General features: G+C 41.3%; 1 protein-coding gene and 1 non-coding gene across 2 annotated transcripts in view; one reads left to right on the plus strand and one right to left on the minus strand.

Moving 5' to 3' along the window:
- The window catches only part of Ncoa2 (nuclear receptor coactivator 2), a 231,436-nt gene that overhangs the window by 73,249 nt on the left and 132,931 nt on the right, over nucleotides 1-25,256 (plus strand). The window contains exon 2 of the mRNA XM_028769101.1: nucleotides 7,421-7,477. The gene's annotated coding sequence lies outside the window, so the exon portion shown is untranslated. The remainder of the gene's footprint in view (nucleotides 1-7,420; nucleotides 7,478-25,256) is intronic.
- On the minus strand, nucleotides 10,968-11,074 carry LOC114623930. The gene has a single exon (XR_003711853.1). It is a non-coding gene; the product is annotated as a U6 spliceosomal RNA (small nuclear RNA).

The following is a 25,256-nucleotide window of genomic DNA, read 5'->3' on the forward strand; positions in this document are numbered from 1 at the left end:
CCAGCCACCTCTAGACATGTACGCTCATCCTATATCCAGCCACCTCTGGTTTGCAGGAAGAAGTGGGCAATGCTAGGTCATTTCCCAGGGCTTTCTTTCTACTTGGGGTTTCAGAATGGTTTCACTTTCTTTTTAAATACCATATCCTGTGTCTCATAAACTCTGTTTTGTTGGAGCCTTCTACTTTTTTCTGCCCTACCATTGCAGTGTGGCATTATTTCTTCTATTCTCTTTGCTTTGTCGGTGTAAGGAATTGGGAAATCTCGTTCATGTGATAAGTTGCAATTTCTTGTTAGGTAGCTGCTGGCAGCTAGGTAAGGCTGCACGTCCATCGCAAAGCATCCTTCTGGTGCTCAGCTGTGTTTTCTGAGTGGAGAAAGAAGTTGGAGAGACAGAGAAGCAGGAAGGTCTTTCGTTCTGATTTAATGTGAACACCATTTACTGGCACCAACCTATTTGTGGAAAGTATTTAAAATAATTCATGTAAAAGTTACAGTAGAGCCATCGGTATCTGTTCTCAGCTCCTGTTTCTTTTTGTGTGGATAGTACAGTACTGGTTTCTTTATCTGCTTATGTGGGTGGCCACCTGAGCTGATTCCATATCTTGGCTGAGTCCGTATCTTGGAATCAGTCTTTGTGTATATTGCTGCAGTGAATGCTGGTGTGCACACGTCTTTTGTCATACTGATTTATTTTCCTTTGGACATATCATATGGGATTGGTGTGACATGGATGAGCCCAGAGGACATTATGTTATGTAGATCAAGTCAGACACAGAACAAATACTGTATGTTCTCATATGTGGAAATTAAAAACTTGATCTCATAGACCTGCAGAGTAGAATAGTGGCTCCTTGGAAGACACAACCAGTGATGCAGTGGATGGGAATAATACATTCCTATAGCACTGTAAGCTTGTTGTCGACATTTCCCAGTGGCTTATAAAGAAGACCAGACTGTTCCAGTATAAACACATGATAACCGTTTGAGGGGTTGGATTTGCCGGTGGCCCTGTTCTCAGGACACGGCCATTGTATGCATGTGCTCAGATGCATAGCTGCTCTCCATAGCCGTGACATTATGTGTTGTCACTCACCACAGTTACACAATAAGTGTAAAAGCAGTTCCCATAAGTATGTGCTTCAGGTGCTAGACCAGTCATTTCCAGCTCCATCCAGTCTCTCTTATACTTTCTATTATTAGATATTTCATCATGAATTTTAGATTTCAAGGCTTCATACTTTTTGTAAGCATAATGCTCATCCAGGATGGAAACATTGGATAGCACTTGGTTAAGATAAGGTGTTTCAACCAAAGATCTTAGAATTTATTGTTCCTGGACTTGAAAAACTCAGGATGAGTGGAGAAAATATGTCACCCATAGGACAGCATCTGGAGTCCAAAAGGTATCGGGAAGAGGAGGGAAAAAGATGGTTTCCTCCTCACCTACTTTGTGTGTGTGTGTGTGTGTGTAGCTTCTGTTTATCATGTAGAAATGATTGTCTTAATGTGGTGACAGTGATATCATTTGACAGAGATAACTTTGGTAGACAGACGTCTGCTGCTCATTGTGGGTGTTTTGGATGTTAAAGACTGTTCCTGTCCTGCGTGGACAGATCACTAAGTTTTAATGTTCCTTTTGGTCCAGTTGCTTTTGCTCATTCTCTGAAGATGTTTTATATATGTCTTGTGCAGTCCTGAAATGTCTTACAGGTTTCACTACCTTAAACTCAAGAATATAAAAGGAAGGGTAAAGGGCTCATTTATTTTTCAGTGTGATTGATTTCATTAAAAATAATTAGGGATTAAAAAAAGCCTAAGAGAAGGTGAATGTCTGAAGGGAGTTTATAATTTGAGATTGTCCACTGACTGAAGTAAGGACAGTAAAACTTCACTGTGTTTGAGGAACTTTAATATAACCTTTCATTTGAGGAACTGGTTGATGTGAGTGACCATGTGGCAAGTTGTATTCATGGTAGGAAGTCAAACCTGACCTTAGATTTCAGAGTGCTTTATAGCCTAAGCACCAGGGTGCCCTGTTCTACTCACGGATGGCCAACTCCTTACTCCTACTCTACTCAAGGATGCTGATGCCTTCCCCTTCCCCTCAAAGAACTCCCACACAGATAGCCAGGCGCAGTTTAGTTTAAGGTAATGATAGCTGTCATTTTCGTGTGCTGAACCCCCAATCCTTATTTCCTGTTCACTTGTCGGCACCCAAGCCCTTTCCAGCATAATTTATATCTTTTTCTCTTTGTGTGCTTTTTAAAGGGTCCAGTGTTCTCTGATTACCCAGTCAAGTAGGAGCCTACTTTTCTCCTCCTGTGGAATGGAACGCTGTGCATCTCCTCTGGCATTCCTTTCCTGACTTTGCTGGCCTTCCACCTGTGAGCTGCTTTGCTTTAATTTCTTCTCCAGTATTGGTGTTTCACTGGGCTTAGTTCAAGCTTATAACTCTCCTTTATATCTTTTTCTCAGACGATCTTAACCATTTCTAACCAAGGTTTTCAGATTAGACTCCAATTTAGTATTTTTATTCCTCTTCTAAGTCTAAACATTCAACAGGTATTTTTGCTGTTACTTGGCAAGACTGTCAAGCTTTAGATACTTATAGTGTTATGTTATTGTGGTCCAGGGACCTCAGGAAGCTGGTGCAGGAGGGTCATAAACAAATTAGGGACCAGCCTAGGCAACTATCTCAACAGGCCGTTGCCTACCACCCCTCCTCACCCCCTGTACTAGGCTCATGGCTGACATGGAGCTGCGCTCCTGGTCCTGTCTGCATTACTAGAGCTTATGATGCAGTGTTGAATTTTTTGTTCACTAAAATTTATACTACTGCTGCTATATTTTAGGATATTTTATGTTACTCAAACAGTTCGTGTGTGTGTGTGTGTGTGTGTGTGTGCGCGCACGCGTGCGCGTATTCTATCTTTAAGGTGGAACCTTGTGATTTGAAGCAAGCTGTTAAAATTTGATTTTATCTATGTGGTAGGTTTTGTGTTTTTAAGCAAAATAATAATAATAAAGTACTGACAGTACATCATGAGTGTATTGACCACACATCATAGGCTGTTGGCATCCATATTAGTGGGTGGTTTAAGGAATTTAAAAAGTCATCTTGCAGGCTTCTCTGTCCCTGTATGTCCTCAGGTCTTACCGGGCTGGATGGCTGGAGTGGCACTAGCCTAACAGGAGGCCAATCTTAGATACTGTGTCGGAGCATGCAGGGTACAGTTGCCTGGCTTCCTTTGTCCTTTGTCAGTCATCTCTTTCTGATGGCCACTTGGCTTCTCCAGTGTGTGTCAGCAATGCAGACAGTTGGGTCAGGCTGACCAGCATGGTGTCACTCAGGTACCACACTCTGTTGTATGGTAAATGGCTTCTTCTGGTCGGTGACAACTTGGACTGAGGAAATCACTTGGCTCAGGACTTGCCCCTCAGCCGGTATGTGCCAGGGGAGGATGGAGAGAGACCACGAACTTTTGCTGTTCTTAGTATGACATCAGAGATTGTAAGGCACTTCTCGGGGGGTCAGATCTCGACTGCCTTGGTTAGTTAACAAAAAATTATAAAATTATCAAAACTGTGATCTTCCCTGACTACCCCACAGATATGATGGCCATACACTTGTGAATCTGGCCAGCCTTGCCAACTTTGCCAGCCATGAGCTCTACAGCTGGACCTTGCTTCTTAGGCATGCCTCAGGGACACTGTATATATGTGGTCGAGCACCTGCCTTAGGTGTGTACAGAATTAACTGGGAACACAGCTGCCTTCTACCGGTACTGTGCTCACCCAGTAAGAAGCTAGTGGATGATAGCTGCTTAGACTGTTGGTATTTCAGTTTGACACAATGTACAGACTTGTTTGAACTCCTTCAAGCAAGTTAAATTCTCCTTTGGTGGGTATTACAGCTGTTACTTCCTTCTTTCCCCAACTTTGTTTTCTCTGGCTCTGTTTATAATCACTTATTAACAAAATTCGAGAGGATCATGAGTGTGGCTGTTCTTTACCTTGCCTTCAACTTACTTGTTCTCATGTTTCTAGCAGACTGTGCATGGAATAGACTCAGTACACAAGGACTTGCTAACTGATGGTCTACTGGCAAGGTACACATAGTATTAGAAGTACCTTTCTCTTGCTGCCTTTATGCTAGAACAGGGGCAAAGAACATACTTGTAGGGATCATTTGGTCTTCCCGGCCTGGGGTCAGAGGGAGATAATTGAAGAACTTTAGTATTTTAAACAGTTGCATGGGAGCTAGAGAGAAGAGAGCTCAGCATCTGAGAGCATTTGCTGTATAACTATGAAGACCAGAGATTGAATCGTGCTACCCCAGTGCTGGTGGCAGTGGGTGGAGGGGCTGGCTGCCAGCCTAGCTGAGAAACAGATGAGATGCTGAAGACCCTGCCTCCCCTCAGAGGAATAAGGCAGAGAGTAATAGAAGAAGACACCTGACGTCCTTTTGTGGCTGCCTTGCCCATACTTGCACCTACGCTATTCACAAACACTCATGCACTCACGCACATGCACCACATGCACACACATGCACATACATGCACGGTGGGGGGGGGGATTTAAAAAAAGCTGGGTCTTCTTAGACCCAGACTCTGATAGTGAGCAAATGTGTATTTTATTTCTAAGAAACTGTGTTAGTGGCTGGAGAGATCATTGTGGAGTTAAGAACACCTGCTGCTTCACAGCAGCCTGAAGTTCAGATGCTAACACTTCTGTCACACGACTCACAGTCTGTAGCTACCTCCAAGGGATCGGTGCCTCTATGGTCACCTAAATATACACACTCACCCAGCATACCTACAGATACATAACATACACACACATACAGGTTACCTGCATATACATGGCATGTACATGCATCTTTTTAAGGCTCCTTACCAATTCATTTTTATCTTGTGCATGTGAATGTTTTATCTACACGTACATATGTCTAGGACCTGTGGAGGTCAGAAGAGGGCATTGAATCCCTGTAACTAGTTATGGACAGTCATGAGCTGCCTTTGTGTGCTGGGTCTCAACTCCTGGGCCAGCAGATCTCCAGGCCCATACTATTTTCAAAATTGTTTTTAAAATGTAAGCTGTTTTTCTTATTTTAATGAGTGGTAGGAGCTCTTGGAGTATCTAGACATAGATGTTTAAGGTCCACAACCGTCTTCGTTTCCAGTGAGTTTTTGTACACAATGCACTGGGCTGCTTCTCTCTGCACTTGTGCAACCAGGCTTGAGAGCCACTTCTGCAAAGAGCAGCCTTCCTGGTTGATTACTTTGACCTCTTTTGTTTAGTGTGAACCTACACAGAAGTCAGTGCCTGGACTCGGTTTGTTCTGTTGCTTGGCTTGTTGTATGGACACCCCACTGCTCTGAGTACGGTGACTTTCCAGTAAGTCCGAAATGGGTCAGTGTAATTTTAAAGTATCTTTGAAACTGTTTGGCATTCCCTGTCTCCATCACCCAGGAGGGTTCCAGGGCAGATGCATGAGCACGTGCTAGGGAAAACACTAGGTGTGCTTGGGGTGGATGGGCCTGCCTGGGCTCTATGTCTTCTAATTGTCTCTTTGCTTCTTTCAAGATTACATAAAGAACATTGCTATTTTCATTTCATAATAAAGTCTGTGATGGATGTCTTAGGTTGTGGTACTAGTCTCATGGTAACCATAATCTTATGGATAGTAGTAGTAGTCTTTGTGGGGGTGAGATCTAGTCTGTATGAGGAATCTAACCTGGACTCTTTCACCTGTCCCAGCATGCCTTTCTGGACCCACCATGCCTAGGTGGCACCTGGAAGTGCAGGGAACTCACAATGCAGCCCCTCTGCCCTTCATGCCAGTCTCCTATCTTCTGTAACTTTTCCTTTCCTCCCCCCACACCCCTAAGACTGATGGAGAAGTACGATGATTACTAATTACAGACTTTGTATGCCATGTACTGTTACTTTTTATGTAGTGTTAAACTTAAAACTTGAGTTTGTAACTCTGTTTATATTTTATTAATTTTCTGTTTGGAACTTGCACTAAGGATATCTGGAAATCTATTCATCTCCTATGCATCTGTCTTTAACTGGAGCGAATTGATACTTTGCCTCATGTTGTTTTAACATCTTAATAAAGCTTACTGAATAGGATACAGCAAGCAGGTAGTGCCCTGTTGATTTCGCAAGCTTTAGCTTATAATTGCTGAGGGTTTGATGCCTCTGAGCAGTGGATTGGATGGGGCTTGGAGAGGTGTATGCAGGCTAGTGTAATGCATATTTTAAAATCTGTCAGCATCCTGTTGCCAGGATGGAGAACTCCACTTGAGCAGAGCCCACTTATTTTACTATGGTAACTTGTTTGCATATGCATTTTCTGTTATTTTTCATCCAGTTGTTTCTGATACCCATTGTTGCATTTTATTATATATGATGATTTCAAGACTATGTCCTGGTTCAAACCAAAATTCATCCTTGTCAGTTTCTCTACTATATATACACTGTATATAAACATTATAAAGTCAAATGTTTCCAGTGTTCTAGAAAAAGTACAGTTGAATATAAATTTGGTATTAGCTTCTTCATCTTCTGTTTTCTAGTCTAAAAAAAAAAAATAGAAGGCTTTAAATGCGTTAGCACTGTTTTAAGTTTGGTAATTAACCCAATGTTATTGGAGATTGATGTCACATGAAGGAAATATGCAACCCTTGTGGCACAGTTGCAAAAATTTTCCTTGATGCTAAGTCTCGCAACTTTAATGCTTTTCCAACAGACCACAGTTCAGTACTGTTGCCAGAAATGAGCACTCTTTCTTCTCGCATCCATAACATGCACAATTAGTCTAGATAAAATAGCATAAGCATGCATTCTAGGTCTTGTGTTTCTCAGTGTGCATCTTGTATGTCGAGGCAGCAGCTGCCTGCTTGCACTTGCAGTCTTTGTTCTGAGAGATAGACCCTGAGGAAACTTGAGGAGCCACTTGATGGGCTTGTGCACTTGTCTCTAGCAAACTCTGATGGCTGTCCCTCACAGTATGCTCTTTGCTCCAGTAGACTTTTCTTCAGAGAACAAATAGCTCCGTCATCTTTGTGCTTTTAAACACTTACTATATAGATTTTTGTTTTGTTTCAGTAATGTTAAACCTCTCCACTCTAGCTATGAGAACTCAATCTTGTATGTGCCCTGTTGTTCATAAGGAAATGTCCTCTGTACCTTTTGTTCTGTGCCTCACAAGCAGGAGCGATGCCTTGGTCATTCTGCCTCTTGCCTTTCTGTGCTGTTCAATGCATAACTGTCACTAGTGAATGCTCCTGTGCATTGGGAGCAATGGGCAAGTATTAGCTGTATATTGATTATGAAAATCATACCTGCTCTGAGGAGTCTAGCAGGGCTCTGCTTCTTCCCTGATGTTTGTGTGTTTGTTCCCTTTGCAGATTTTTCTTGCATCTGGCTTCAGTTTATTGGATCTTCTGCACTGTGTACAGGCACAGGTGAGTTAATGCTTGGATCTTTCATGTTGCACTATGTTGACTATTAGTAAGATTAAATATTTTAAATTGTTTAATACATTAGAAAAAAATAAGTAAATAAGAGGAATGTGAGTAATAACAGTACTCATTCTTACCTGTTTTTCTGCATGTTTTTGTTAAGACAGAGTTCTTTATGAACTTATTGAAATGACATTTGAAGGTGAAAACACCAAATATCTTTATTGGTTGTCATTGTTACTGTTTGGAAAGGTGTGTCTTAAGTACCTGCTGGACAAGTTGAATTAATTCATTAAATTTTAATTCTAGAGCCTGGAAAAAGTTTTTTGTTTTTGTTTTTTGTTTTTTTTACTTATTTTTATTTGTCAAATATTTTTGAGTGGTAGTACTGCTTACCTGTTGTTAAAGTGGCATAATGTAAGAAAAAAGAAAACTATTATAGGTTTTGCCATAAAGTGTCAGTCTACATGGCAGGTGCTGTGAAATATTGTGCTTGACCTTTTTTGCCAGTGACTTTGAGCAGCCATCTGTATTGTACCCATCTGTATTGTACATTGATAATGTTTATTAATGTGTGACACACTGTTCTTCATTTGTAACTTACCCTTTCAGAACTTCAGCTTCATTAGCATTGAGACTGCTTGTGTTCAATGACATACCCTTCATCCTTAGAACACTGAATGCTTTACAGTTAGGACTAAATAAAGCCTGTTGCATGTGAACATCTGTAAGTACAAAGTAGAAATGAGAATAATCTGTACAGAGTGTGCAAGGGTTTTGAACATTATGAGAAGTCAGTATGCTGAACATGTTCCTTCGGGGATGGTCAGTCAGGGTGTAGTTGAGGAGACGTGGCTTTCGAGTCCTGACTCTTATCAGGTATCTGCAGTTCTTAGGATGAAGTGCACACACTTTAAGTTGGGTATTTTTTTAACCTTCCTAGCATCTTGTGTATGTTTTGTGATATCAAGTTTTGATGTCTGAAGGTTGGATGAGTTAAATCTTTTCTACTATTTGTCACTGGATTTACCATTTTTCATTTAGTTCCCAGCTTGGGAGCCTTGTTTGCTCATTTTCCTGCCGTGTGTATTCATGTGGGCAACTCGCTGTCAGGGGTGGTGTTGACCCCACAGGACACCTGATGCCCATTTGCTCATGGCCATGCCACTCTTCAAGTGTTTGAGATACTAGTTGTTTCTGTCGAGTACTTTCCTCTGTTTTACTTAAAGTTGTTACTGCATTTCCTTATTTATTGTGTGAGTGCTGCACTGGACATTTTCGGAGGTCAGAAGATAGCCTGAACTAGTTGAGTCCCAGGACTCACACTCTGCACATCAGGATTAGCAGCAAACAGCTGCTGAGCCTCCCTTGAAGACCCGTGTTTTGCTTTTGCTTTGTCTTTGGGCATATTTGCCTCTCATCTTTACAAAGGCTATTTTTCCTCTTATAATTTTTAGTGTTGCTTTTAGTTAAATAAACAATTAGGTGTTGTACACCTATTTCCGATTCACATATTCTTACAGGTTTACTCTGCATAACTCCATTGACCTGTCAGCAGCTCTGGAGTGCTGCACTGAGTGCCCAGCATCCACAGTTGCTCTTTGGTTATGTCTGGATTAGCAGATGAGGAAGCTCTAGGGTTAAGTGACTCTTCCAAGGACATGTCCCGTGAGTGGTGGCTTGCTGTTCTGGGTACTGTGATCATAACCATCGAGCTCCGTGTCTGCCTACACAGCCTTGCTGGCACTCATGTTTATGGCAATAAATGTAATATATGACAATTATTTTTGTATTTGAAGACTTCAAAATTAATTTGAAAATCAGACATTATTTACTTGTGTTTTATTAACTAGGCCTAACTTTGAACCTGTAACCTTCACTTCTAACTGTGAGACACAACAGTTTACTTGAAAACTAATGACTGTATTGGTGGTAATGCAGCTCTGCAGCGTCTGCTTCAGGTAGAGTGGGACAAGGGTCACAGCCCAGCCTTTTTCTTTTTTTCTTTTTAAAAGCATGGCATGTTAGGAATTGGCATTCTTTCCCCCTTAGCATTTTAGGTTATAGGTAGCATCTGTGCTTCACTGGGTAAATTGCAAAACAGTTGGGTGTGGTGTTACATGCCTATAAATGCCAGCAGTCTCGGGGTGGGAGCATAGGGAGAGGGCCTGAAGTTCAAAGCCATCTTCAGCTGTACAATGTGTTCAAAGTCATCCTCAGTACTTGATCCTGTTAAAAATCCCAAGCACACAAAAGACATACACAAGCAATACACATGTATAAACACACATGTACTCACAGAATAGCTGGATATGTAGCTCAGTGGTGATTCTATGTATATGTAATATAATGTATACATAATTATTTGTATATGAAATATAGTGGGTACAAAATTAGAATTTTTGCCTTAAAAGATGTGGTGGGAGAGCTGCCTGCCATTTCAAGACGGAGAGAAATAAAAGCCCAGGAGAGTGTGAGTATTGACCTGTTCCATTAGGGAGCTGCCAGTATCTTCTCATTGATACTGCTCACTGACAAGCTCACAGGCCAGAGCTCTGAAAGGCCATCTGTATATGCCTTTCCGTATTTGTCAGGACACTATTTAACTCCTGTCTTCTGGTTCTGATATCTGTGTGTGCAGTCAGCATCCAGCAGTGCTGAAGATGCCTCAGTACTTGGCTTGGAGGACAGAGTAGACACGAGTTTACTTTTTTTTTTTTTTTTTCGTCGAGACAGGGTTTCTCTGTGTAGCCCTGGCTGTCCTGGAACTCACTTTGTAGACCAGGCTAGCCTCAAACTCTCGAATTCAGAAATCCGCCTGCCTCTGCCTCCCAAGTGCTGGGATTAAAGGCGTCCGCCACCACCGCCCAGCTGACACGAGTTTTCTTAATATCCTTAGTAGCTTTAATAGCTTTTTAAGCTTAAGTTCTTGCTATTAAAGACAATATGATACAGTGGCTGCATTTCAACAAAGGGTCCAGTGCTTGAGGCTTCATTAAACAAGACAACATACATGTATACACTTGTAGTGCTCTCTTCATGCACACCACCAGTCACAGGTCACTTCTGTCTGCTGAGTGCTCTAGAGTGGCTTTCTAAAGCACCAAGGCAACCCATCTATTCTGTGGATGTACTCTGAATACTGGAATGAACCATGGATCTTGTCGTAGTGTAAATTGAAGAACAGGTAAGGGATTTCTTTTTTTTTTTATGTTCAGATGATAGCGAACATTTTTAATGTATATGATAATAATGTTATTATATACTGTGTATACAGTAATAATTTGTAATAATTTATAAACAATGATTTATGATTATTTACATATCATATAGTTTATTATTATTATATATCATATATATATGATTATTTATATTTCATATAGTTATCAAGACATTTTTAACCACATTATAATTACTTAAAATAATGCCAAAATTACATCACTAAAGAAGGAATGGGGCAGAATGACTTCCTTTTGGAGAAAGCTACAGAGATAAAAATATGGAACACTTCACGAATTTGCGTGTCATCCTTGCGCAGGGGCCATGATAATCTTCTCTGTATCGTTCCAATTTTAGTATATGTGCTGCCAAAGCGAGCACAGGTAAGGGATTTCTTAGTTTATTTTTTACATGACTGCACCACCTCTCGTAGGCTGCCGGTATGGTTGCCAGAAAACTGATTTTGAAATTGCAGAGCTCCTCAACAAGGGATGGGATAGTGCATTCCAGAGCCTGGAGCTGCAGTCCCAGGCTATGTGACACCATATGACAGGGACGAGAAAGCTTTGCTTCTGTAGGGGTCACCTGCTTTCCAGCTCAAAATGAACTCTTTTGGTTGACACTTCACTTATTGAAACAGACATTTGTTTCTAGTAACATGTCTTTGAAAAAAAGTAGATTACTTAAATTGTGCTACAGAAAGTCAAATATTGTCTTGCAATATTTAAATAATAAATGGATGATTTCCCCTTAAGGCCTGTGTGGTGACATAGTTATTTAATAACTGACATGATATGGTGTTTAGATACAGCATACTTAGACTGACTTAGCTCCTTCATGCTTAGGTCATCTTCAGGGCTGAACAGCTCATTGTATAAAAGAACTTTGGGTCTTAATTGCATAATATTGGTTCAATGTACCGTAAACTTTTCATTGGAAAACAAAATTAATTGTATTTTCTTCAACTTTCTGAAGAGACTTTAAGAGTATATGTGAGAATTCCAGGTCTGAATTATGGGATGGAGAATTCTTTAGTTTGAATTTAAAAGGCAAAGGATCACGTGCTATTTATTTTATCATCTGTAGCAAGCTAGTATTTCCACTGCAGCTCACACTTTTAGCATCGTTAAACCTTAACTTGATATTGTCACTCAAACAGCAGGAGTTGGGTTAGCCTTGGCATGTCGTTGGGTTTATATCCGTGATGGGTTTGTTTAGTTGGTTTTGTTTATGCTGGAGGATTAAGTGTGGACAGGTTAAGGATTGTTTATATAGATGTGGGGCAGCCTAGTGCTTCACTACTGCTGTGTGTGTGTGTGCGCGCTCGTGTGTGCATGAGTGCCTGCATGTGCATGCATGTGTTTAGGACTTGTATGATAAAAACATGTCATTATTCTCACTGATTTTTGTGTGTCATCTCATGATCTTTCTAGTTTGAGTTCCTTTTAATTGAGCCACTTTTTTGACAGACATCTGTGTTGTTGAAGCCTCTGGTTTTCTGCAGGGTTCCAAGGACTGATGATGACAGTGACACACCTGGTGTGTTTACATGTCCCTGTGTGGTTTCCCAGGGCTCTTAAAATAAATGTTCACCAATGTTTTTACACAGAGTTGGGTAAAGGCTATATAGAGAGACAGAGGGAAGAGAGAAAGCAAACTTTTTTGGCAACACTCTGCTCCTGGACATGTACTGGGCCAACTTAAACTTGATAATTCTGTGTGAGAGTTTGAAGTATATTTGGATTCTACCTGAATCAACTTTATTTTGAAGACTCATGCTTTGTATCCTAGGCCGTGGCTTAGGTGGTAAAGTAGCAGAATTGTGTCCTGCAAGCTGTCATCTTTACTTTGATCTGTAATAGTCCCAGAGATGCTTTATGCCTGGAGTTTGCACGGGCAAGCGCTCCTCTGGAGGTTCTGACAGGATGTGAGAGAAAGCTAGGAGTCCTTCCATGTCTGTCTGCAGCAGTATGTGCTCTACTTGCTCATTTACAGAACATTGTCAATATTACAGCTGCACACATATGCATGCTTAACTTTAGTTCTTTATTTCCTTGAATAGAAACTTACTTTTTCTAAAATGGTATTACTGTATTATAAAAGACTAATACTGATCAGAGCCCCATTAGTAGCAAATGAGTACAGTTTTATACATATATACTAAAGTTACCTAAATGTGCATTTACTTATGTGTGATAAAGTCTGTCAGAACTGTCAACACTGTAGTTTCAGTACAGAAATATGAGGGGAAGGCACATGATAGTAATAGTGTGCTGGCCTATTAAACCCACAGTGGAATGGAATCCTACGCACACTGAAGCAGGCAGTGTCCAACGTACAGCCTTCTCATATCAGTCAGATAATCATCAGAAGAACACGGGAGTCACTGTTGTGACTTACGGCTTTGTTTGCTTGGCTTCTGGATTTTGCTTTTTTTTGTAGTTTGTTTGTTTGTTTGTTGTTTGTTTGTTTTGGGGACAGGGTCTTCCTATTTTCCTGGCTGGGCTGGAAATTGATATGGAATCCAGATTGACCTTGAATTCTGTCTCTGCCTCCCAAACTCTGGGATTAGTTTGCCTCAAGTGGAGCCATCCAATGATGTGTCTTATCCAAGTTCACTAGCTACTTAGAGGCTGAACTGAGGGTTGATTTTGCGGTGTTTGGCTCTTTAAAAACAAAACAGCAAATGCAGACAGTTCTTATGAGATGGCTTAGCAGATGCAGGTGCTTGCTGTTCAGGTCCCATGATGGGGCAATCTCTGGAACACATGTGAAGGTATATAGAAAGAGCTGGCTTCACATGGACACCCTCTTCCCCATACATACGTACATGCACGTGTGCACACACACACACACACACACCTTTAATAAGCATGCCACACAGTCTTCCACCCCAAAGTATATTTCAAGCTGGCTTTGTTTATACCCCCTTTCTTCCCTTCAGTGAGTGTTTGCAGGCCCATTACACTGGCTATTTTCGAAGCTGAAGGCCTGTTTTAAAATCAGAAACTATACCTGTCAGTCATTAGTAAAGGAAACAACAATTCAAGTGATTTTTCACAGAGAATGCTTTCAGTGTGATTGGTTCTTAGATCCTTTATTAACTTAGTTATTTTGTTTTCAGAGATTGAAAAAAAAAAAGGACACTGGTCCACTTTTTTTTTCTTTTCATTTTCCTCTGTTTACAAACAACTTTAGGGTTACGGAGTTATATAAGATAAAGCTATATATAGGCTATATAGTTTACTTGATAGACTGCTTGCCTAGCATGCTTGAGCACCAGGTTTGGTTTCCCCAGTTATACACTTATAATCCTTATAAACTTTTATAAACCTTTGATCCTATTCCTCAAGAAATGGAGGCAGGAACATCAAGCGTTCAGGATCACCCAGTGCTGGATAGTGAGTTCATGGCCAGTCTAGCTACATGCAACCCTGTCTCAAAACACAATGAAACATATTTTTAATTGATAAATATTGTAAAGGAATGTCTTGGAATTCATATAATCAGAAATCAACACAGGACTCTTCCCACAGAGAAGAAATCTTCAAAAAAAGATCTCAGCTTTTAGTTTTTAAATGTTAACATTTTGAGGGCTGGTGAGATGTCTTAGCTGCTGAGTCTGATAACTGAATTGAATTCTTTCACCTCTGGGATCCACTTAAAGGAGCAGAGAATCTATACCTGCAAGTTGTCCTGTGCCCTTCATGATCTCCCTCCCTCCCTCTCTCCCTCCCTCCCTCCCTCCCTCCCTCTCTTCTTCCTCCTCCTCCTTCCTTCCCCTCTCTCTGTCTCTCTCTCTCCCTCTGGAGAATCCTTTCAATTAGTCTTAAAAGCATGAATTTAGGTTAGGTTTTATATTATGATGTCTTAACAGACATGGCTTTTACACTAGTTAAAAAACAAGGCTGTTTTCCCCCATGTTGTTTCCTGAGTTGTTGTTCTGGACAGTGCACGGTGGGACAGTGCCCGGCTGTAGCTGAGGAGCACAGAGGTCTGACCAGGGTGTTCATCACAGACACAAAGGGGCTCCCATCACTTTCCCTGAAGTTACTACTTAATACCTGCCATTTCTGTTCCTCTTTTCTTTGAAAACCATTTTCGAGCAGATTTAAAGCTATAATTTTATCAGTACTGTCAAATGTTTTCCTTGTGTCTCAATAATTCATACTGTTTCTCAAGTTACTGATTGACTTTGAATCTTTATATTGTCCGTATATTTTTTAAAATTAGAATATGAAGCTTATTAATAAATCATATGTAACATAACTATTTGGAGATGACTCTAGTTGAGTTATAGACAATGATTGGACAGGAGACTGAAAGGTTTTTTGGAAATAGGAGGTACCAGGTGAGGCTCCTTTGTACCCAGCTTCAGACATAGGCCTTGCCACATGGGAAGAGCAGCAGAGTTCACTTCGGTTGGACATCAACTGTGATACCTCCAGGCTTCATTGTCTATGACAGATGTTAGCCTTGGCTAGCCTTCCTAGTCATACCCCATGTTCCTGTTCATCTAGGTGTCCATTCTTATTTCTTTTTTTTTTATTTTTTTTTCCATTTTTATTTCTTATGTTGTGGGTTTGTAGTGTTGATCGAATACATATAAAGTATACAGTACATAGATTATTACTTAAATTTTGATTTTTATATTCCCTCCCTCCTCCTTCCCTCTCCTCCTCCCTTTCTTACCTCAATTCTTACCCCACTTCTAGGTTATATATATTTCTTTTTCCCTCCCTGCCTCCCTCCTTCCCTCTGTCCCTCCCTCCCTTCTTTCCTTTCTCTGTTTTGAGACAGGGTTTCTCTGTGCAGCCTTGGATGTCATGGAATACCCTCTGTAGACCAGGCTGTCCTCAAACAGAGATCTGCCTCCTGAGTGCTGAGAAAAGGTGTGTGTCACCATGCCGGGCTGGCTATATTTATTTCTACAGGGTCAGATAATGTCTTAATAGTAGTTCCTAGCTTAGCTTTACTGATTACACAAGTACTTATACCTAATCCTCTCTCTTTCTCTCCACCCTCCCATGCCGTCTTCACTGGACTGTCCTGACAGTCCAGCTGAGACAAACTTTATTTCCAGAATAGCAACCCAATGATACTTAGCAGCAGCCTTTGCTGACCAACAACATATCCATCCTTAGCTGTCTTCACTTTAGAAAGAGCACTCACATGTTAGCTGTGGATTAAACTGCAGTGATCTTGTCAGAGAGAGACAAAGATGCCTGACAGACCTGTGGTGGCTTCCCAACTAATTCTTTTCTTTGCAAATCTCTTCAGAACTGATGAAATGCTCAAAGAGCTGCAGACCTTCAAAGTGCAGTTCTAACCTGAAAAACCAGTTGTGGGCTTGCATTCTAGGCACTGAGTATCTCTCTGGCATTTTCCTTTAACATATATTTCTTTGTGACTTCCTTACTTGTCTGCTTGTCCCTGGTCATGCCTTTGTATGGTGGAAAACAAAAATAAGAAAGCAACAAAGGAAAACATTATTTTTAAAATTTGTACCTACCTAGCTAGGGTATATATATGGATAAAGAGGTTCAACAGCAGTCACTTAAGGTACCTTGAAGATCCAGCAGGTGGACATTTTATTATAGGGCCTCTTTCATAAGCTTTCTGGTGATCACTCTGTGTTGTAAGAGGTGAATCAGTCATTGGTAGTCATCTAGTAGAGAGGGTGGGGATAGCAGAAAGGTCTGTGGCTCCTTCTCTTAAGAGGAATACCTTTGAACATCCTTGTATATAAATTTGTGATAATAAACTTCCATGAGAAGAATAAAAATCAAACAAATACCAGACAAATGAGCATGTGCATTACCAGATGCATTTGATGCACTAGCAGAATGTACTGCTTGAGCAGTGTGTTCTTAAATTTAAACATATCCCAGTTAGACAGCGTGGAGTCTTTTGATGCCTCTTTTACCAGTTGGGTTGCCAGCTGGTATGGTATATGACATGCAGAGCCCAGGCTTCCATATCTTTGTGTTTCCTGCTGGAAATGACATGGGTGAGCCTCTGAAATTTCACCAGCTCAGTCTCGGGCTGGTGGCTGTGAGATCTTAAGCAGGTGGTGTTTTTTGCCCCCACATGTGTCAGAACCTGAAAGACAGTGTTGGTAATGCACCATGACTCTGCACTTGCAAGAAAAACTCACCATTTCAGATGAGTCATTCTGTCAGAACAGGTCACATGTCTGCTTAAGTGTGGAATATAAAGCATGATGTAATTTACCTATCCTGTCTCTACAACTGGTCTACATGTATTCCACTTAAGTTCCCTGGAGGATTTGTCCTTTACCTCAAGTCTCGGAGGGATATCTTCTCTTGGTTTCTTAGATGAACTGAGAGTAAGCCATCAATATTGACTATAAATCACAGTATAGTTGGTCCCTCAAGTAAATGTTGGTGGATCCCCAAAACCAGGACCTGTCTGTCCTGGTCTGTCTTCCCCAGTTTATTCTCAGTGCCAAGCTCTTCTTGGAAGCTGTCAGCACGTAGATCTTTAAATTAAGGACACTAGCCCTATAAAGTATGTGCAGATAGTCCAAATAGAAACAGGAGTCAGAAGATGGCTCAGCAGTTAAAACACTTACCACTTCCACAGAAGACCTGAATTTTTCCCAGCACCCATCAGGTGACTTTGACCTGCCTGTCATTGTTAAGAGTTATTGCATCGAGTCCCTGGGGTTTGGATACACATACTCATAAAGAAAAAGAAAGCATTTAAAACACAAAACAAAACCCCTCTAAAATCTGAGACATTGCCCCCCAAGCATTTCCGATATGGGCTGGTTAGGTGCTGGTTCTGTACCTGGTAAAAAGGTTTATTGGTCTTTGTAACAAGTTTGTGTACATTTTGTGTGCATGAGCCCTGTGCTCAGATTACCAATCGAGTGGTCTTACCTGCATATTTGCTTTCATTTTTCATGTGTGTATCTGTCTTACCAGGGCATGTGTCTGTGTATCATGTATATTCCTGGGTCATGGCAGTCAGAAGAACGTGTCAGATTCCCTGGAAGTGGAGTTTCAGATAGTGCTTTGTTGGAGTGGTGAATTGAACCCAGGTTCTAGAAGAGCAGCACCTCTCAGCAGCTGGGCCATCTCCAGCTACCCCAGTTGTCCTATGAGAGAAAGGAGGTTGACCTCCTAAGACATAAGGCCTTCTACTGTCATATATTAGTAGCATATATTTAGAACCTGACCTATAAGACTCCAAGTCATAGAGAATGAAAGTATCTTTAGATAAAGATATTTAAATAAATAAATAAACTTAAATAGATAAATAAACTTAGCAAAATAGGAAATTATGGTAATTTATTTTAGGATGGCTTCAAATAATAATTTAATTTAATAACTAGATTTTTTTGTATCCTGTGTGCTGATAGGTTGCAGGGCTCTGCTGTGTCGTAGCAATCTCAGTTGAAAACCCAGCTCTGCAGCATGTGCCGCAGAGACACTGGCAGTAGGTGGCCACACTGTGGAACGCACATTAGAAACCATTGCTTGGTGGCCTCGGGTGTTGATCAGCCACACAGCTGTCATCTGTTAGTGCTGCGAAGACTTCCCAGGTCATGTAGAGACTTTCTTCACTCTCTCCTGACCTAAAGCCCTGGCACCTGCTCCTGTATTGTCACTGCTTGTGACACCAGAGTTCAAGAAGCTCCTCAGCATCCTGCAGTCTCTGTATCTGGGGCCTGCCTGCCTGCCTGCCTGCCTGCCTGCCTGCCTTCGTTTGTTTGGTTTTGGTGATAGGACCCTGGAACTCAGTTTGTAGACCAGGCTGGCCTCAAACTGAACTCAGAGATCCATATGCCTCTGCCTCCTGAGTTCTCAGTGCCTGGGTTAAAGGTGTGCACCACAATGCCAGGCTGTACCTGTGGTTTCTAATGTACTTTTCCTAAGTTTTAAGGGCTGACACAAGAAAGCATCTTTCTTGGAAGTTTCCAGGGCCAGGATACCTGCACATAGGCCACCTGAATCTTCCCCATGACATGCTTTCATTATGGGTGGCCACCTTCCCACAAGATCATGCTACCCTCCCCACCTTTGTGCAGTGAGAAGCCACTAAGTGCTGATGCAGAAGCACTGTTTAGGATTGGGTAGTTGTCTGCGCAGAACCACTAGCTGGAAGGACACCCACAGCTTGCAGTATGGATGCTGAATGCGTGTCTGATTTATCTGATTGGTATTCATCTTACTGTTCATCCCACTCATGTGTGCCAATCACCAGGGCATAGAGTTTTCTCAACCTCACTGTTTTTCTGGAAAAGACATTTAGCTCAGACAGATGCTCAATTCTATAACAACCCACAAGCCACTTATTTAACAAAACTGATTCTGCCCTGTTTCCTTCACCTATAAGGGATATGGCTGAGTTTGAGCCAGTGTTCATACAACTTGGGAAGAATTCTATACACCAAACATGACCTGTTAACAAATCTGATTACATTAAATAAAAAAAGGTAACCCTTATTTCCTACAGTTTGTAGGAAATCTTTATTTTAAGTGTCTTGAGATAAAGGTAGGCCATGCTTTTCATGGCTTTCCAGAGACTCATGGTCATAGTCTTCCCAGTTAGAAATACTGACACCAGATTCATTATTTTCCCCATTACAGGCGAAATGTTTGAGAGTCTCCCCTTCCCAGGCCTGACTGTCATTATGTAAACTCACTGAAGAAGCAAGTATCTTAACCTGTCATATTATAGACATGTGGCTTCTGTGCTGGGGCATGTGGAGATGGTGTCTGAAAGACAGGCACGCTCACTCACCCACTGTGGTGCTAGCTGTGGGTTAACAGGTACATAGACGGCTGCTAGCATTATAAATCTAAGTCAAATACACTGCTATATGATCTAGCAGTGGAGGTGTTTGCCCATGTTGTAGAGGGAATAGCCAAGGATAAAGTTTATGTTTTGTGTCCTTGACAGCAACAATTTTCAATTCAGGTTTACTAATTCCCTCATCAGTGCAAACAGTTCCACGGTGTTGGAAGCATCTTCGATGGTGGTACCCAGTAGGAAGGACACGGCTGCGTGACAAGGCCCAGTTGTATACATGTCTGTCTGTTTGCTTTCATTCCAAGTTGTGTTGTGTTGCCTAGGGTACCATTGCTCTCATTGCTATCCTCCTGCCTCAGGTTCTTAAATGCTGGGATTATGGGTATGGACCACCATGCCCAACAGAATGTTGTTTTTATATGTCTTACATGTATGTAATCTTGGACAGGTTAGTAGGATCAAAGGTCATCTTCTCACTAAGATAATTTCATGTAATCCTGATAAGTAGGGGTCTGTTGAAGGATTGCAGGATTGTGAAATGCTACAACACATATTTCAGACTGAATACCTTACAGAGTGGCCAGAGGAGGATGTAGTTGGAGGGTGAGGAGAGAGTAGCCCCCTGAAATGTTCCAGGTGACAGTGGAACTAAGAGGACAAAAGTGGGGGCAGGGCAGAGTGTAAGTGTGCATGGGTTGGTGAGAGTTGGATTGGGATCCTATGAAACACTGTTCAGCTTCCTGTGATCTACATCATCCCACTCTCTACAGCTACTTAGTAGATTTTTCTGTCTTGACAAGATAATGCAGTGATTTTCATAATAACATCATTCATAGTAGCTCCGAAGTAAGAACAATTCAGATGTCCATTGGCTGAAGAACCAAGGAATAAAATGAGCTACAAACATCAATGGAATGTTATTCTGGAAATGACATGATACATGCTGTAAAGTGGATAAGTGCCGAAAGCATTGATGTATAAGATGCTATTTGGAAAGCATGTTTGATGATAATTCCATTTGCTACAAAATGCCTAGGGAGGGTAAATCTGTGTTAGGGAAAGTAGAATAATGGTTGCCCAGGGTTGGGATGGGGCAGGAGAATATGGAACTGGTTGGTGCTGGGTTTCTGCTGGTATGGTGTGGGGTTTCTTCTGCACTTGTGTTATATTTCAGTAAAATTGTTACAACAGTAAAAATTTGGAAGCAAAGTCGCCTACAACTTTTGTAGAAAACAAATAAACAAACTTGCATGGTAGACTCCCACATATAGACTATGTCAGTATCAAGTAAGGAAATAAGGAAAATAAGCAATGTAAGCAAGAAAAGGTAAATTGTAATGCAGTCATTAAAAGATACAAAGCCCATAAAAGATTTATCACTTACAGATACAACCTAAAAATAGCATTTGTGGGCACTCTTGGTATAGATCCAATATCTTATTCTATTTTCTAGCCTGAAGCACCAAAAGGATGCCATTCAAGTCCAAGGGACTGAGAATTTTAAAACAAATATTTTTATTATATTTTTCAAGATTTAAGCAAAATTCAAGATTAGTTTCATTTAACTGAACAATTTAGAAACTTGGCTATCTTTAAAGAAAAAACAATAAAGAATTTTTTAATTGATTTTTTTGTTAAGATTAGATACAATAAGGAAAGAGCTTATTTGTTAGTGGGATCAATAAGAGAGGGGATGTTGTGTTCATATAGAAGCAGCTCAGTCAGGTCCTTCAGCTCTTACAGAACTCTTGTTGCAGGTGTACATTGCAAACCATTTGCTTGCCTTTCCTCTCATTTGGTGTTATGCTGTTACTGATCTGCGGAGGAAGAACAGACTTCTTTGTTTTGGAGAAGAGAACAGAGGAAATGAGGAGTGAGCAGACAGTGCCCCGCCCCATCCCCCTTAGCTCTTGCAGCAGACAACTCAAGAGAGGAAAAGCTTGTTTTGTTCCCAGTTTCAGAAGTTCCAGTCTGAGGGAGTCATCCAGAGCTCAGCACAGCAGGAGTATGTGGCAGAGGCTTCCATGTCACCAAGTCCAAAGAACCAGAGACCAGGTTACATAGCTTTCAGAGGTCCAACCCTCCTGCTCTGCTTGCACCAGCTAGGCCTTGCCCCCTAAAAGTTCTACAGGCTTCCAAAACAATACTACCAGCTGGGAAACAACTTTTCAAAAATGTATGAGTCTGGAGGAGGAGGGTCTTTCATATTCAAGCCACCATGTTCTGCCCCTGGTTGCCAAGACAAGGCCATGTCATAATGAAAAATGGAGTTAGTCTTCCTTTAAGAAACTTCACAGCCTGGACAGTCTCCAGCTCTGTTCAGAAGTGCAGAGTTTACAGTCTCCTGACACTTGACATTTGTTGGCCTGTTAAAGACTATTCTTTTAGTATGTAGTAGTGACATTACAATTCTATTCAAATATGGAAAAATAGGAAAATAGCAAAGAAACTTTGGGTCAAATCAAACCAAAAGCATCAAGATGCACATAGCATTCTGAAATTCTGAGCTATAGTGTGGGCTTGGGCCCTACCTTGCAGTCATCTGCAGCACACACGGCCTATCTCTCAAGATGGCTTTACTTGTTGCCTGAAGCTTTCCTTGGCAAACACTCATGTTCTGACATCTCCAGCACCCTGAGTCTCTTCAGTTCCCCTCCCCCACCTAAAGTTCCAGGCGTCTGTCTCCCAGGTTTCCCTGGGGATATGATCCAGGTGTCCATTGCTTCGCCTCTTTAAAATCTTTGTACAAGTACACTGTGTGCCTGGCAACAGCACCTGTATGACACCAGGTTCTGCTGTCTGCTTCAGAAGTAGCCAGACCACAGTGGACCATAGCTCCGCAGCCACGGAGTGCCTGAGTGGCAGGACTTTCTGACAAGGCACCCCAATCACAGTTCTTTCATGGAAGTCTTATATCTTGCCCATTTTGAGAGTGATCTCTTGCTACTTACTCTCTGTTGTCACAATGCAAGGTTCCTGCCTTCGTATGTGGTGCTAATCTGTTTAATAACTGCAGCTGCTTGCACATACCCCTGCTTTGTCGGAAGGTTTAAATGGCTCACATTCTTCTCCCTTTGTACATTTTTACATTTCTCACATCTTTATGTTCTTTTCCCTTTTTGGTCTATAAACCTGACTAAGTGCAGCCGACATACCAGACCCAGAATCGTAGATGGCCTTTGAAATTTCCTCCAGAAGATTAATCTATTACTTTTCAATTAGGTTGTACAAGTTTTCAGGATATGGGCAGAACGGGAACAGATTTCCTCCCCACCCCTGAATTGTGAAGCGAGTAGCCTGCTGTTTAATGCCTCATCTGAGATCCCAAGAGGGCAGCTTATGTTGGCATCCTGGTCCTCTGAACTCCCACTGATCACCCATCAAACTCTGCTTTCTGCATGCTATGGCTTTCTAGACTCTATCTCCAAAGTATGGCAAATCTTTCTTACAAACATACTCTAAAGGCCTTGTCAGGCTTAACTGTACCAACTAACTTTCTGTAATAGCCTTTGATCAGTATAACAAGATAACTTAAGAGAGAGAAGGTTATTTGGGCTCACAGTTTGAACATTTTATCTTCATTCCTGCTGGGAAAGACATGGCAGAGTTCACAGTGAAGGAAATATGGGGTGAAAAGCCTGACCAGGAAGCAGAGAGAGATAGGTTCAAACCTTCAGAGGTTTAACCCCATGAACAACTCATCCCTGCTAGGCTTTATCCTCTAAAGGTTCCAGAGCCTCCTAGAGTAGAAGAGTATAGCCCGGTGGGAAGAGGCATGGAATGTGTGGGCCTGTGGGAGGAGGTTTCAGACTCAAGCCATAATGTCCTCTAAGCTCAGCATTTGAGGAACCTTCAGATCATTACAAAGGATTTGTGTAGACAGTGTTTTGTTTGGGTTTAGTTTATATTTTATTGTTTCAATTTTAAGAGTATTTCACTTACAAAAAAAGCAAAGTGTGAGTTAATAAAAATTAACAGAAATTAACAAGAAAACTTCATGTACTAGATGTAGATCATACCTCTGGGTTTAAAAAAGTTATTATTGTTATATGATTGTGTGTATGGTGTGTATGTGGATGGGAGTTGGACATGCTGGGTATGCGTGTCCTCTGACAACAGAGGACAATTTTGTGAAGACATTTCTAAACACCAGGCGGGGCCATCTGGCTTGCTTGATCTCTGCCTTCTAAAGATCTGTTTATTAGAATTCAAGAGGTACTGGAAGACTAGTGAGCACCTGTGTTTAAATGTGGAATTCACCAGTCTTTGTGTCTTACCTTTCAGTTTGCTCTTCTCTAGTCTAATCCAGTCTCCCAGCCAGTCCCTCTCCTCAAAGGCCAGACAACTTATCTGAGTTTCCTTTCCTGTCTTTTTAATTGCGGTCCTGCCCTAATTCCTAATTTAGGAATTTCCTAATTTCTCTCTTCATACTCATTTAATGTAGGCATATCCCTTTCACCGCAGCAGAAGCCGCAGGTATTCAATGTGAAATTCCTCATGAAAGTTAGTACAAGTGCTAAACTGTGTCTCTGGCAATTAGGCAGTTAATAGAAAGAGAGGAAGTTCTCTTCAGTCAACTTTTTGCCCTATATTTTCGGTTGATGGTTCACAAAGTTACATGGGTTGGTGTTTTTATTTTATTTTATTTTATTTTATTTTTTGACAGACTATTTCAGCAATACCAGTAGCCACATAGTCTTTAATTTTCAAAAGTTTTGCTACTTAAACACACAAATAATGGTTGTCTATGATCTGGGGTTTTCATTGTGGAATACATATGCTGCAGTTAGCTTGGCCCCAAGGCAGTTGTAACTGTCAGGTAGGATCTAGTCTCTGTGTTGGGGTTCTGTTTAAGTCTATAAGAAAACCCTTGCTGATTTAGAACATCTTTTATTTCCTCTGGTGAACTGGTCCTGGGCTGGCCCGCTCTTTCCTCACCTTAGATTCATGCTAGGTAGACCTAACCTGTCACGGCACCCGAGTAGAAGCTGACCATTTTTATGACTCAGGGACACCCAGTTATCAGAAAGACTCTGATAGTTCTCTTACGTAATTAAGGTCCCCTTGTCTAGTGATCTGTAGCTTGTGTTTAGGGAAACATTTTTTAAGTACAGCTCTGACTGGTCTTACTCCTTTGTAAGGAATATTTCCCCTCTGATGCATTCCCATTAGGCCACTGAATTTCTCGTGGCAATTTCGTTTTACTGGTTATTTCTTGTGAATAATTGTCTGACAACTGCAAATGAAAGAAGTGAAATAAGATAAGAGTTTTTGAAATTGGCACATTTTACACTTAGGCAGTCTGTGGGTTACAGTCATTAAGACTACAAGTTAACTACTCTGGGTGAAACTGCCCTTCCTGGCTTGTGACCCTTTATGTATCAGTGGCCAGCCTGGGACTCTCTGTGTAGACCAGGCTGACCTCAAACTCATATCTACTAGCCTGTGCCTCACGAGTGCTTAGACTAAGGCATGAGCCACCATGTCCTGCCTTATCCCAGCTTTTTAATTTAATTTCATTTAATTTTTGTTTTTTAGAGACAGGGCTTCTCTGTGTAGCCCTGGCTGTCCTGAAACTCACTCCATAGGCCAGGCTAACTCAGAGATATGCCTGTCTCTCTGCTCCTTAAGTGCCAGGATTCTTAAAGGGGCATATCACTATGCCTAGAATCTCGGAATTCTAATAACCACATTATAATAGATGGAAGTTCTTATATTCATAACTGATTTCATCTTGAGGATGTCAGACCCACTCTACAGCCCAAGTCTGAGTCAGGGTCCT

This window comes from Grammomys surdaster, unplaced genomic scaffold (assembly GCF_004785775.1).
Source record: "Grammomys surdaster isolate TR1022 unplaced genomic scaffold, NIH_TR_1.0 64, whole genome shotgun sequence".
NCBI classification, from domain to species: Eukaryota; Metazoa; Chordata; class Mammalia; order Rodentia; family Muridae; genus Grammomys; species Grammomys surdaster.